General features: G+C 39.5%; 1 pseudogene across 1 annotated transcript in view; it reads left to right on the top strand.

Moving 5' to 3' along the window:
* Nucleotides 1–14,409, top strand: part of LOC306777906 (ecto-NOX disulfide-thiol exchanger 2-like) — a 113,285-nt pseudogene that overhangs the window by 80,046 nt on the left and 18,830 nt on the right. Inside the window, exons 7-8 of the transcript in view lie at nt 5,263–5,475; nt 12,272–12,382. The product of the transcript in view is annotated as an ecto-NOX disulfide-thiol exchanger 2-like (transcript). The remainder of the gene's footprint in view (nt 1–5,262; nt 5,476–12,271; nt 12,383–14,409) is intronic.

Consider the following 14,409-nt stretch of genomic DNA (forward strand, 5'->3'; position numbering starts at 1 on the left):
TGATGTCTACCTTATCTTTGACAGATACTACGACTACAGCATCAAGTCCGTCACTAGAGATGTCAGGGAGACATTGGTCATCAAGAAACATCATCTTCTCCTAACAACCAAGCTACCGGCTCAGAAGGTTGTCCTGTCCTCCATTGAAAACAAGAAACAGCTGAACAGATTACTATGTGATGAACTGAGCAAAGACAGGCTATTCCATCTACAGAGCACAAAAAAACACAAGTTGGTGGTGACAGGTGAGGACCCATGTCCCATCGAGATCAGCATGGAAGAAAAGTTGACCCGATATGATCTAGAAAATCAACAAGAAGAAGCTGACACCATCATTGTCCAACAGGTCCTGAGGTGTGCTGGAGAAGCCCATCAAATCACTGTGGTTTCAGATGATACAGATGTGTTTGTCCTACTCCTTCACCATTACCATGAGGCAAGGCTGGATGTACCCCTCATCATGGAATCCCCACGAAAGGAAAGAGTAATAGTGGACATCAAGTCAACACTGGCCAAGCAGACACAAATTGTTGAACATCTTTTACCAGCCCATGCCATTTCGGGATGTGACACTGTAGCGTCTTACTACGGGGTGGGGAAAGGCTCTGTCATCAAAGCCCTGAAAGCTAGTTACGACCTATCGGCCATTGGCAATTTGGATGCACCATTCCAGCAAGTCCTTAATCAAGCCACTGCCTTTATCTCAGCCTGTTATGGCGTAACAGAGAGCACAGACATGTCGCACACAAGGCTACTTGTCTGGGGAAAAAAGAATGGGAAAGGCCACATGTCTGCACCTAATCTAGCTGCTCTACCTCCAACAAAGGAAGCATTCGTTGAAAATGTTAAGAGGGCCCACTTCCAAGCATACCTGTGGCGAAACCTCAATATGAATCAGTCAATAGTACAGAACCCGGAGGAATTTGGATGGAAGAAAGACAAATGCAACAGGTCACTAATTCCAACCCACCTACCAGAGGACACCAAACTTGTGCCAGACTATATTCTAAAGATGATCCGATGTGGCTGCAAGAGTAACACCCCTTGCAACTCCAAGAAATGCAGCTGTAAAGAGCATGGTTTGCCATGCACAATGTTCTGTGCATGTTTCATGGTAGGATGCTCAAGATCCTAATACCAGACTGCAAGATGTGTCCTAACCAGGAAGTTACTGCTGTTGTTTTTGAGTGTTATTCTGTTTGGTATTGGTATTGTATTTTGTCCTTATTGTCTTGTTATGTCTTAAATTTCTAAAATCAAAATAAACATTGTAAAAAAAAAAGGAAGTCACTAAAGTTTCATTCAAGTTGTGTAATGTTGAAAATAACTCCTGCTACCAAAACGGTTTTGCTGGCATGGCCTGAAAGGGTTAATATTCATAGATTTGTAGTGCAAGACATTTTTACATCACCCTTTGTATGAATAAACACTAGAAAAAGCTAATTTGATTTGTTACTTCAATATATTGCATGAAATGTCATGAATCTTGGTTTTTGTGTGATTTTAGTGATTTGGCCATGAAAGGGTTAATATCTCAAAATGCTCAAGGGATATCACCGAGCACCCTCCTGGATTTTGAAGAGGTACCCCTAAGCTACAAGAAACAGAAAAAAAAAAAACTTTATCCGACAAAACAAGGTTCATCAAAAAATCAGGCTTTGGCTCCCGGACTATCAGCTGCACTTTGTGTTTTGTGCTGCTCAGCAAATGTTAGCATGCTAGCACGCTAAGTTAAGATGAACATGGTAAACCTGATAGCATGTTGGTTTTATAATTGTGAGCATATTAGCATGCAGACATTAGCGTGTAGCTCATAATGCTGCTCTGCTTTAGTCCAGCCTCACACAGCCACGAGCATGGCTGTACTCTGACACTGATACGCTTCTGTTTTAAACAGTCCAGCTGTTTAAAAACCCTCCGTCGATATTTTCTTCTCTTTACACGCATCACCACAGTGATGGTGTGTTGGGCTCATTTAGCGCTGATGACCTTCACTCAATACTGAGCTTAGAACGCACATTGCGTTGACTGAGGGACGGCTGCTGCTTCGCTAAAATGCTGCTTGACAATTCCTGTAATCATCTAATACTTTCTGCTATCATTGAAATAACTCAAATATTTACCAGTTCAAAATGTAACCTGGCGCAGAGAATTCCAATGTGGAAAATACGTTTTAAGCTGATTCTAAATTTTGAGCCAACAGTGGCAGTAATTTAAGCACATTTGACATTTCAGTGTCTGCAGACGTTTTCTCATTTGAGTGTCTTATACTTCTGCTTCCTACTGAGAATTTAAAGTGACTCGATACTTGTTCATCATATTCCTTGACTGCAAGGAGTTGTACTGTAATTTAAAATGTTGAAATGTCCTGCGTGGCTGAGTACAGTTCCCGTCAGTGTTCAGAGCACATATAAGGGGAGGCTGAGCTGAATGTGAGAATATGTTGTTGATCATTTAAAATTCTTAATGTAATCAAACACTGGTGGCAAGAGAGTCTTTATTGATCCCCAGTGACATTTCTGACCTTACCCTCCCTCTTTAACATTAAAGCCATGAAGGCACTTGCCCTAAAATAGCTCAAGAGATCCACTAGATGGGGAGTGTTGATCTTTTTTCTTCTTCTTTTTATTCAAACAGCTGAGTTATCTGCTAATTGACAAATTATGTATTTGTCAGTTTGCAGCGGTTTCTTGTGATTGGACCAACTTTGATTTGATTGTTTAATTCACAATATATTTTCAAATCTGTTTAAATGAAGAAGTAAATGCATGGCAGAGCAAAATGAATTGAGAAAAGTCAGTGGATGATCTCACAGGACAATTATATTGTTGCTGAGTTGCAGCACGATTTACTGGGATGTTTCTTTTCTTCTTTTTTTTTACAGCTGTTCACAGAGCTGTTTGTTTACTCAATGTCTGTGAAAATTGTTATGTTCTGGATAATGTTTCTGCAAGTTTGAAGTCACTAGCGCATCTGTTCCTGTCACGATATCGCTGACTTGTGGATAAAAAGAAAAAAATGCAGAGAAAAAAGAGGCGAGAAGCTTTGTAATGGGGTATTTATTTCTAATATATCAAGGTAAGACTATCTTAAATTTGAATTTGTGTATGCATGCTCAGGTTAACACCTCAGCTGAAGACCCATTAAACTAAAATCTGAATCTATCTGGCCTCTGGCTGTTTCCAGTGATTGAATACCGCTAATATTCCTCCAGATTGTCTATTAATGTTGCCGCTGCAGGGAGCCATGTATTATGAGACCTGAGTTTGCCTATAAACCAACAGGAACACCTGAGGGATTCATGAGATAACACCTTGATTCAATATCTGTTGCTGTGATATTTCATCATTCATGCAAGCGGTCTGATGGATGGATGTGTGTGTGTGTGTATGAGAGAGAGAGAGAGAGTATTGAGAGCATCTACAGAACCTGGCTTGAGGCGAGACGCCCCAGGCAAACACATTGTTTTTCATGCACTGGTCAGTTTTGAGGTTTTGGGCTATTTTGCTCCCACAACATGTCTTCTTCTTCAGACGAGTGGAAAGAAAACATCCAACATACACATTTTAAATGTTTACACTTTGTGTATTTGCGTCTGTAAATTTCTTCTAAATTTACCAAAAGTTGTACTCTATAATGCCTCATTTAAATATTTAAACATAACATTTAAGTTGTGTAATGAATGGCATTTTGCACATATCTTTAAAGAGCGTTTCTCAAAATGAGTTCTTGAGCCAGGAATCTCCACTTCAGTAGCGGTCACATACACCAAACTTTCCTATAATCTGAATGTTTTTACTGAGGGGTTTGTTCAAATATCATTCACAGCCTGATATATAGAACATTTTATCCCGAAACATGTCTGTTGACAGTACTTTCTGAGTTATGGAGTGATAAAAAGAGATATACCAAATACCCCCGTGTAAAAACCTTTGACTCTCATATGTCATCAATGGCACAATCATTTTCAACCTGGCTTCATCCAATGATTCGATTTCTTTGTATGCAAATTAGCACATATTAAATAAGATAATGTCTCATCAGAACACCTTTGATATAAAGAAAACTGCCTTAATGTTAATAGTAATCAGCTGTGGAAGTTTCATGGCGATGTATATTAGTTACATTTACCTCCTGTGTGTGTGTGTGTGTGTGTGTGTGTGTGTGTGTGTGTGTGTGTGTGTGTGTGTGTGTGTGTGTGTGTGTGTGTGTGTGTGCGCGTGTGTGTGTTGTGGAGGTCTGAGGCAGAGTGAAGTAAACTGTGTGTGGGAGTGTATTATGCTCCTCTGACTTGTAAGCAGCCCAGCGAGGCAGCAGAGGACAGGACAACGACAGCGGAATAACAACAATGGAAATCAATAAAGTCTCCTGACATCATCTGATTATTCACCAGACAAAGCAGGCGTACTGCTAAACAAGCTGAGCTTCGTAAAGAGCAGCTGTGCCGTACAACACCGTGCTCCCCTCTTCTGAAGTCGTCCGGCGAGTGTTGTTTACCAAAGATGTTTGTAGGACAGACAGGAGCTGATTGATTTAACCCCGCCACTGTTCTTCTCATTTAACCTCCTGCTCTTTTATGTTCAGTGTATAGATGTGATCATTTTTCTCCTCAATCATATTTACGGTAATCCGTTCTTTTCCTTTTCATCCCCAGACGACAGCGAGTTCTTGAAGTTATTTTGGGTCTCATCATCATCATCGTCGTCATTCCTTCCTCACAGACACTCGAGTGTGCGACCTGAAGACAACCCAGCATGCATCTCCAACAGATGTGTCTGAGACAGCTTGTACTGCACAAAATGTTATTCAATTGAATTTCAGCAGTTGAGATGATTTTTGCTACTTGTCTTCTTTCCTCATGCGTACGTATGAAATATTTTATTTGGGTTGTTGTTGAACTTGTTGCCCTCTGCATGTCTCTGAGCGTCACGTTTTTCAGAGTAAATCTGCAGAGGCACCTGCTCTTTGATCCTGATGACCATTACTCTCTACTTCTGTCCCTTTTTGGCCAGACAAGTTTCAGTCAGCAGAGGCTGTTCTGTTATCGTACTTCTGTTTCATTGATTTCTTTCATTCCTTTTCAATTCCTACTTTCCTCCAAACGTGATCAAATGACTGTGACTTTGTGAAGGCGGCACCGTTCTTATGTAGACTCTCCTTCACCTCTGCCCAGATGTCAGCAAACACTGAGGGAAATCTTTTTATTTCACCATTGACCCAAACTCTTGCTCTCTCCACCTCGTCTCCTCCCGTCCTCCCCAGATGACAATACGTTTCCGGAAGCGGTGCGCGTGCTCCTGACCTGGCTGGAGCGAGGCGAAGTCAACCGCAGGAACGCCAACAACTTCTACTCCATGATCCAGTCCTCCAACGGCCACATCCGCCGGCTGACGGGCGAGAAGAGTCAGCATGAGAAGGAGGTGGAAGAGGCCAAAGACAAGTTCAGGACCGCTCTGGCCACCATACTGGCTCAATGTGAGTCCTCTCTGCTCAGCTGCACAGTGCATGTATATATACAGTGCACTTACTTGTATAATACAACATACCTTTGTAGAACATTTATGTATTGTATCTTTAAATAAGAGTTTTACACGCAGCATACACAGGGCAATGCAACTCATATTCACATTGTCTTCTACCTTTCCCGTGCACAATTACCAGCAAACAACTTATATAACCAACAGCAACATTACTACCGCAATTCTATTCAGCTTCTTTACAAAAAGCATCACCTTAAGTTACCTCTGTAAATTATACTCCTTTCAAAACAACATGGCAGAAGAAAAATGCAATCCTGTTACATTTCAAAAGGCATCATTAAATAGCGGTACAAAATCTTTAAAAGAGAGATAAATATAACCACACCATAACCATTTCACTAGAGCTAGTTCAGTTTACACAGATTAAAAGGAGCCAGTTCATGTTCATTTATCAGGCTCGCTACTGTGTTGCATGTGTTTTGGAAGTCGTGATCCTAAAAATGGATGTTTCGACAGCGTTTTGCTGTTGTTAAACGTGGCCCCCATTCACTTCAATTCATCACAACTTTTTTACATGTTTTGATTATCCGCTCATCGTGGAGACATACCATCAAGTTTTATTCAAGAGTTTAAGGTAACATGGGGTGAGAAATGGATTTACAATTGTGTTTAATTGTGTGAGTGAAATATTCCTTAAACTGTTCACGTTCATTAGTTGCAGTAGGATATGTTCAGCTCACCTTTATTTATTAATCAGCAGTCATCTGACTGAGCCATGAGTATAGGGACTTCCAAAAGTCAAGCTTTGATTTAAAAAAAGCAAAGAAAAACAAACAAACTTTTCTACCTATTCATCATCAAAACACAAAAACAACCTGATTTGTTTCCCTCAAGAGGAGATGTAATTATTACATAAATGTATCACAACAACAAAAAAGAAACCGATCAAAATGACAAAATGAAATTAACGGTGACACATTAATGAGCCAGTCTTTGGTCATTTTGGGACAAAATAAAAGGATCTTTGATTTCAACGAATGCAGCTTTTATGTTTGTGTTAAAGGGGAAACTCAGGACAAGTGTCATGAAGCTCTGAACAGAGTATGACAAAGCTATCAGCCCAGTAAACTTAGAGATGAACACATTGAACATCTGTCTTTGACTCTCAGAAATACAGTATATTTAGAGAGGACATGTTTTATATTGAACGATAAATGTTTTCTTCGTGATTATTGGTAAAGTTGGATTTTACCGTATCTCCCGTCCAACGCTGGCTATGAACAGCGTAACCGTTTTTACACTATTCAGAAATGTTGGTGCTTTTGTTTGTTGTAATGAAGGCCAACATTTGTTGGCAGATTGTGTCTTCACATGGAAAATTGGCCACCAGTCACAGAAACAGGATTTTACCGGTGAGTTCACATGTTAAGGAGCATGTGGGCTCATTGAGCGTGTCCCTTTCAATCACACACGAAACGATTTATCCTATGTTGCATTCCCCGGAGAATAGCGCTTCATCCTACAGAATTTACGATTCAGTTGTTGCTATACTTGGGTAACAGGTGCAATTGAAGCTACGTGATTCCCATGACACTCTGTAGTCTGCGGTTTTATCACAGGTCACCGCTCTGTACGGCATATCAAATGCTCAAATACCGAGAGACAAATACATAAATACGCATATATACTACATGTTACAATGCAACTATGGAAGCCCAGTTCCGCAGCAAAAAAAAAAAAAAGTAAGTTTTTTGTTTTTGTTTTGCTGGTGTAAAAAAAAGTAGATAAGTTAGAAAAAAAAAGAAAATTCAATTTTTTTTTATCTCATTCATGAGCTAACTTCAAATCACATTCATGAGACAATTTGTCTCATTTCAGATTTGATTTTAGAGGAAATGGTGCATAGTTACAAAATAATTTCACTGCAGGTTAATAGCAGACCACCTCAAGGTGTCACTCAGAGAGAACCAGAACATTCTGATGTAGCATTTCAAAATTAAAGCCCTTCAACATCTCATTCAAGAGCGAACTTCAAATCACATTCATGAGACAATTTGTCTCATTTCAGATTAGATTTTAGAGGACTATGTTGTTTTTGTTTTGCTGGCGTAAAAAAAGTAAATAAGTGAGGAAAAAAAAGGGCTCAGTTTGGAAAGGCGTCGACAAAGTCTAAGATAGTCTTATTTTACTGTACAAAAAAGCACTCGTTATTATTACATAAGCCATATGATAAAGGACTGTGTTAAACATAACAAATCTTAACGAATTTAAAGTTTGTCCCTCTTGTATCTCTTGCAATCATTCAGGTTGCCATCTTTTTGTTACACTGCCCATCTGTACACTCACCGCTGTTCTAATGCATTACAATGTATTCAACACGTGTTACGTGACCAAACTATGAATAGTTAGTTGAAAGGCAGAAAACCACAACGGAGCATGTGACCCCTGAAATCCTGAATGCATATTGATTAGCATGCTTGTATTGATATCTACATACGTCGTTCTGGTTTCAAAAGGGACGATTGAAGTGGGTTACAACCTCCCAGGACTCTCTTTCTCTGCCTCTCTCTCATTGTATGGAACTATCTCTCTCTGTCAGTCAACCTCACTCTCTTCCTTTCTGTTTCTCTCTCATTAAAGGCCATCCACATCCAACACAATAATCCATACAGAACCTTATTTCTATTCATGAATTTGTCTTCCGCTCGCCGTACACACACATGCAAATGTCAACACTGAGATTTGTCTCCCATGAGGCAGTTTCACACCCCACACCTGTGAACAAAAGACACATCCATATTTACCGCGCTCTGCTTTTGTCAGAGACTGCCATCCAAGGACGCATTATTATAGGCAGTATCACTTCTGTCACCTTGAGGAGAATTCCCTTTATTGAAAAGGTCTTGACATTGTCCCTTGATTTTTTGTCAGTGGAAACCGACAACTTTTATCATTTTCCCGTCTTTGGCTTTTTCTTTTGCCCAGTAGAGTTTCCACAGTTTACTTCCCAAACTTTTTCAGCATCACAATAATATTACAATACAAATTACTCCGGTTGATCCGCCGTCTGTCATTTCCGTTATAGCCAGGAGATGGCTATCGATAGCTAGCGGGGAAAACAAAAGCGCTATCCTTTTCCTGTTTTGGTTGCGCAATAATTGACTTTCTTTGTGCCGTAAACTAAGCGTCCATTTTCCCAGAAGATCATACTCTGAGGCAGACATCATTTCATAGTGACAGCGAGGCTTATAAGGAACCCGTCTAAACACTGGTGGTGTGTTGCATTGTGCATTCAACATTTACTTCATAATGATAAGTCAAAGCAGAAGAACTTGTTGATTGCCTTTCAGTTTATTGAATACATAAGCAACAACACATAATAATAACAATAATAACAATACATTTTATTTATAGAGTGCTTTTCAAAATACTCAAAGACACTTTACAAACATTAAAATCATCATAAAAAGCTATACACTAAAAACATAGAACACACAACATTCGTCACACGAATGTGATCAGTCAAATTTTGAATCCGCTACGGAAATGTGACCAGAACGCTGCTGCATCCAGTGAACAGCTTCTCAGGCATTCCTCCATTTGTTAAAGTGCTGACTTCCCATTATGGACCTGTTTCTGCTAACTGGTCAGGGAATACGAGACCTTATCGTTGTGTCCCTGTTAGCAGGGAAAATGAAAAAGCTGTTGAGGAGAATTGCTACGACCACTGGCTGTCGTGTCCCTAACCACAACTAGTTTCCGACACGGCTTGCTAGGCTTGACTGCCTTCCTTGAAAAACATGGGAGAGTCTCCTGGGTGCTTCGCTCTCACCAGGGGGATTGTTTCACCACTCAGTGCTTCTGGACAGGAAAAGGCCCAGATAGAGCATCCTCTTCCGCTGCTGCCTGGTATTCAGCCATCCTTCTGCCGTGGAAGGAAGGGTGCTCTGTGTTCGGCTGCCAATACCAAGACACATCTCACCAGAGGGTTCGGCGCTAGCACTGTATTGACCCTTTGGCTCTGACTCTTTGCCTTCCCTAGGGTGCTTCTTCATTGGGTCATTTCGTAATCCCACTTTCATTTAAGAGCAGAGGTGCAAATACTTTGCTTCGCGTCGCCAGTTTATCATCCTTTACAACCCAAAAAAAACTGGATGTAAACTTTAAAAAACCCAGTTACTCAGTTTTAATAGTTTTTCAGGCAAGAAAGTCACCATTTCGATTCCCAATGAGTGGGCAGTTTATCCAAATTACGCCGATTTGGAAATTTACATACTTACAAACTTAAATAGATCAAATAAAAAAATTATATATATATATGTATAAATAAAGTAACACTGTAAATAGCTTTACCATATATTCTCCTGATGTCAATGCTGGACTATTTTCAGTGTAGTATTAAAGGCATATCAGTGATTGAGCGCCTGACATAACAATACTATATTAACATAACAATACTATATTAATAGACACATACTTACTTGCATAGATCTACAATATAGCTGAAGCCCAGACGTACACATCATGTGCTCGTATTGAAACACGTTTTTATATTTTAACTAAATAAAATACATGTGAATAAACAGAACGTATACTGCCAGTGATTGCAGCAGATCGCTCTGGTCCACCATTCCTCATTGACCAATGAAACTGTAACCAAGTAATCGAGGAATAAATGTATTATTAATATCAACACCCACTGTAATACACACACACACACACTCTTATATGCACACATTTATTCTGAGGTGTAAAGGTAGTGTCCAATATAAGAGCCTCTCCATACAGCCATAACATAAACGTGGGCGCCCTGGAGGGAAATGGTAATATCAATACACCGTCATCTAGCCCAGAGCTGATGCAGTTCTAACCCTGAACACATCAATAATAGTCAGGATACAGTTTGTGACGGTGGCTCGATGCTTTGAGTTCTACAGCAGGCTCTTTTTTTAAATATTGTAATTGCGTTGAGTGATGGAGGGAATCTATTCAGATGAAATGCTAAGTTCACTGTCTCCCGCTGTACTCTAACACGATAGCCTCCAAAGTACCACAATGGTCTCTGCAGAGAAGGAAGGAAAGCAGCTATTCAGCAAATAAAACATAAAAAATTGTTTATCTTGGCATATTATAAATGCTTAAGTATTTAGGATTCTCGATTAATGCTTCCTGGCCTTTACAGAAATCACAAAAGTCAGTTCAGTTTAAAATGACTTTCATGGTGAAAACAGTTTTGCTGCTAAACTAACTGAAATGATAAGAGAGGAAATTACTGTATATAGTAGGTCTTTATTTTAATTTGGTCTACCACATTGCCACCATGCAAGTTGTTGGATAATCAGGCATCCAAAATGAAAAAAAACAGACCTTCAAAGCCTTAACTAGGTCTACGTCAAATATATGTTTGTCCTAAATGTCTAAGCGCATGTCTTACGATTCATCTGTCTGAGCTGAGCTGTATTTTCTCCTCGGAGCAAACAACCATCGATGTGGGCTGTTTGTTGCCTGATTGTATGAAAAACCGTACTAATCAAATGCACATTTGCCCCTGTGTGAGGACTGTGAGTCCAACTGCAATATATTTTCATGTTTGGCTGGTAAACATTTCCAACATTATGTCCTATTTCTCAAAAGACTCAAGACTAGAACCAGATTTCCTATAAACCCGATTGCTTTGTGTCACACAGAGGATGTTGCTTCTTTGGTTGAAAGTTTCTTTCTTTGCCTTAGGGAAGACAATAAACACACAAGAGTTTTGTTGTTTTTTAAAATTTGCTTTTGAGTCATCCAACCATCTGCTCGTGCCAAAAACTCAAGCATGCTTTCATGCAATTTGCACTCGAGGAACAACCTCCTATTTCCAATTTGAGTCTCTCTTCACACCATAGAATTGCTGATTTAGACTGCTACAAGATATACAATTTAGTTCTGGGGCCAGAAGATGTTGCTAATGTTTTCATTAATGGTCTTATTAAGTTACAGTACACACAATATTAAGAAATCAATGTGAAAATGATTTGATTTTAATGCTACACTTAGCATTAAAAGTAGTTCAATGAGGGATCTCTCGTGGGTCCTATTAGAAAGAATTTCACACGAAAACCACCATTTCTGTGTCTTCAATAATTGCACCATTTTTAAACAGTAAGTGCTGTGTAGAAATCTGTTGGATAGAGTTTTAATTATTGGTGTGCAACTAATAGGTGAGGAGAATTGTTAATCTTTATGTCAGTAGATGATACGAACCACAACACAGTGAAACATGTTTGCGTCTCTTAAGTGCTCTGTTGCATTAATAACATACTCACCCCTCTATAAATGATATAATATCATCCAACTTTAAAGAACCAAAGAGTCCCGCACACGGTTTCTTCTTCACAGTCAAGAGTTTTTGATCCTACGCGCCTGTCAAGGAGACTTTTCAATGTGAGAACTTTGCTGTAATAATATGATCAAAAGAAAACACACCAAACATGATCAAGACAGGAAATTATGTTTGGAGATATACATGGAAGTATTTTGAGAAGGATGGAGTTCACGACATGTGGTCTTTTTTATAATGGTGTCAAATAAGATGCACTAACATTTGTTTCACTGGGACCCCCTGTGATGCTGTGTTTATATATGTGTAATTACGTCAATAAAACATGTATCAATGTATGACACAGGTCTGAAACATAAACAGTGCATTCTGTAGGTCCACAGCTGTTCTTTCCCCAGCTGACTTGATTGTTTCATTCCTTCCCTCTCTTTCTCTCACTCTTCCCTACATCTACACATTTCTTCCTCAGTTGAAGAGATCGTGTCTGTATTCAACGCGGCTTCCAAACAGAAGGCATGGGACCATTTCTCCAAAGCTCAGCGGAAGAACCTGGACACGTGGCGCACGCAGGTTGAGGTTGGTGTTTTTCTATTGCTGCATCTACAAGTACATATGCAGCTGTTGGTTGTTTTAGTAAGGAGCAGATCAAACAAATATAGCTTGAACCTTTTGCAGTTAAGTCAAACAAAAAGCTGTTTTTAAACACATTTAAAAAATATAATTGTCTCGATCCAAAATTGAAACCAAATCCGTCTTAGTTGTTCCCCTGTCTGCGGCATTAATTATAGTAACCCCATTTACGCTTAGTATTAACGTATGATCCAAATTTTGATATCTCATGTTTATAGGGAACAAGTTGTTAATAAAAGTTGTAAATTATCACAATTATTACATCACATTTTCAGGCAAAATCAAGATAACAAGAATGTTTGTTAATAAAAGCTGTAAATGAAAAGGCCCCATGATCAGATGTCATTACCCAGATAATAGTTTGCATGTTAATACCAGTTAATGGTGTGAGGCTTCTGGATGAGGTTTTGGTCTTCGAGGGCTTTAATGAGCCGGTGACTGAGAGTTTGTTTTTATTTCTCTCTGCTGCTCTAAACTGTCTGACCATTTGCCGCCTGCTGCCATATATAGAAAGACAGGGAAATAACTGCTTCGTTGTGTGCTTGGGCCATAAATTGAGGTTATCCATCTCATCCTCTTTTCAGAAACTGGCAGGGCTTTGCTATTTTTTCATCATTATTTACCGTCAGACAAATGCCACGTTAATTATGGGGAAGATTTGTGGGTTTATGGATTTTGTGTTGTTTTTGATAGAGTGTGCAGCATTGGGTGCAGACACGATTGGTGAAATGTTGATCCGCTGAAAGTCTCCTAATGCCTGAGTGAAGAAAGTGTTGAGTTTGAAGTTTAATCTACGGCCAGATATTTTACACACACACACACACACACACACAGGGTTTCATGCACTCACAGAAGCACTGCGTGTAATGTGTTATATCCACAGACGTCATCGCACATCAAGCTTTGTCACAGCATGTTGCTGAAACATTCTCTCTGCTGAATGTCAATGAGGCCTTATTCTTTGTGAATATTCATGTACAGCATCAAAAAAGAATGGTGTTCTTTCTCCTCCATCCCCTGCAGATGTATGTAAATGCTGATACGTTTCCAGAAATAGATTGTGACATTAACAAGCATTCGGAGCCGCTGCTGGGAGCTGTCCACATTAGTGTTGATACATTAATCACACTTTACACTTTAACCCACAAATATTGATTTGCTGTTAGGCGGGGCACCATGCCTCGACACATTGTTGTTAGCTTTGCATCCGAGGTCTTAGCGCACCAGGTGAGTGTTTGTTCAGTGCCCGTTGTTTGTCGCTTGCTGATGTTGAAGAGCCTCTTGTGTTCAACATAAGTAAAAATCAGCTCCTGAATTATTCTCGGTGCCTCTGTCAGGTTGGCTGTTGTTTCCATCACTGTGTCTGTAATAAGACAAAGTGCCTCACCATCTGTACACCAGGCAGGCTGCTGAGAATATGGCTGTAAATCTGTTTCAACATCGTGGGTGGTACAATTTATAGTTGATCTTTTTTCTTAGTTGCTTAAATGAAGCAAATCAAAATCCCATTAGTCACAAACTAACTTATTTCTCTTTGTTTCTTCCATCCTTTTATGTTTGCTTTTTTACTTGAATTAACAACTTCTACAGAGAGACAAGTTTTTATTCTCCACATCAAACATCTATGCTTTCTTACATGAAGGGGGGGGTGAAATATAAGCATTTGTAAGACCCTTGTATGACGCTCAATGATACTTTCCAAAGCTGAACATTAGCGAAACAGTAATGATGAAATATCATGGCTTGAGGAGTATTGGAAATCAGGAGTTTGACATTTTTTACTGACATTTCCGTTCCTCGAGCAGCAATGTCAGTCTGTCAGTCGATCCACAGCTTTGGTTTTGACAACTATTTGATCAATTTCAATGAAACTTAGTGCCGACATTCGTGGTCCCCAGAGGATGAATTGTATTAACTCCGGTTAACCCTTTTATTTTTTATCTACACTACCATCCTCATGTAAAAAACTTGAATTTG

The sequence above is a fragment of the Melanostigma gelatinosum genome (genome assembly GCF_949748355.1).
Source record: "Melanostigma gelatinosum genome assembly, chromosome: 5".
Classification (NCBI taxonomy): domain Eukaryota; kingdom Metazoa; phylum Chordata; class Actinopteri; order Perciformes; family Zoarcidae; genus Melanostigma; species Melanostigma gelatinosum.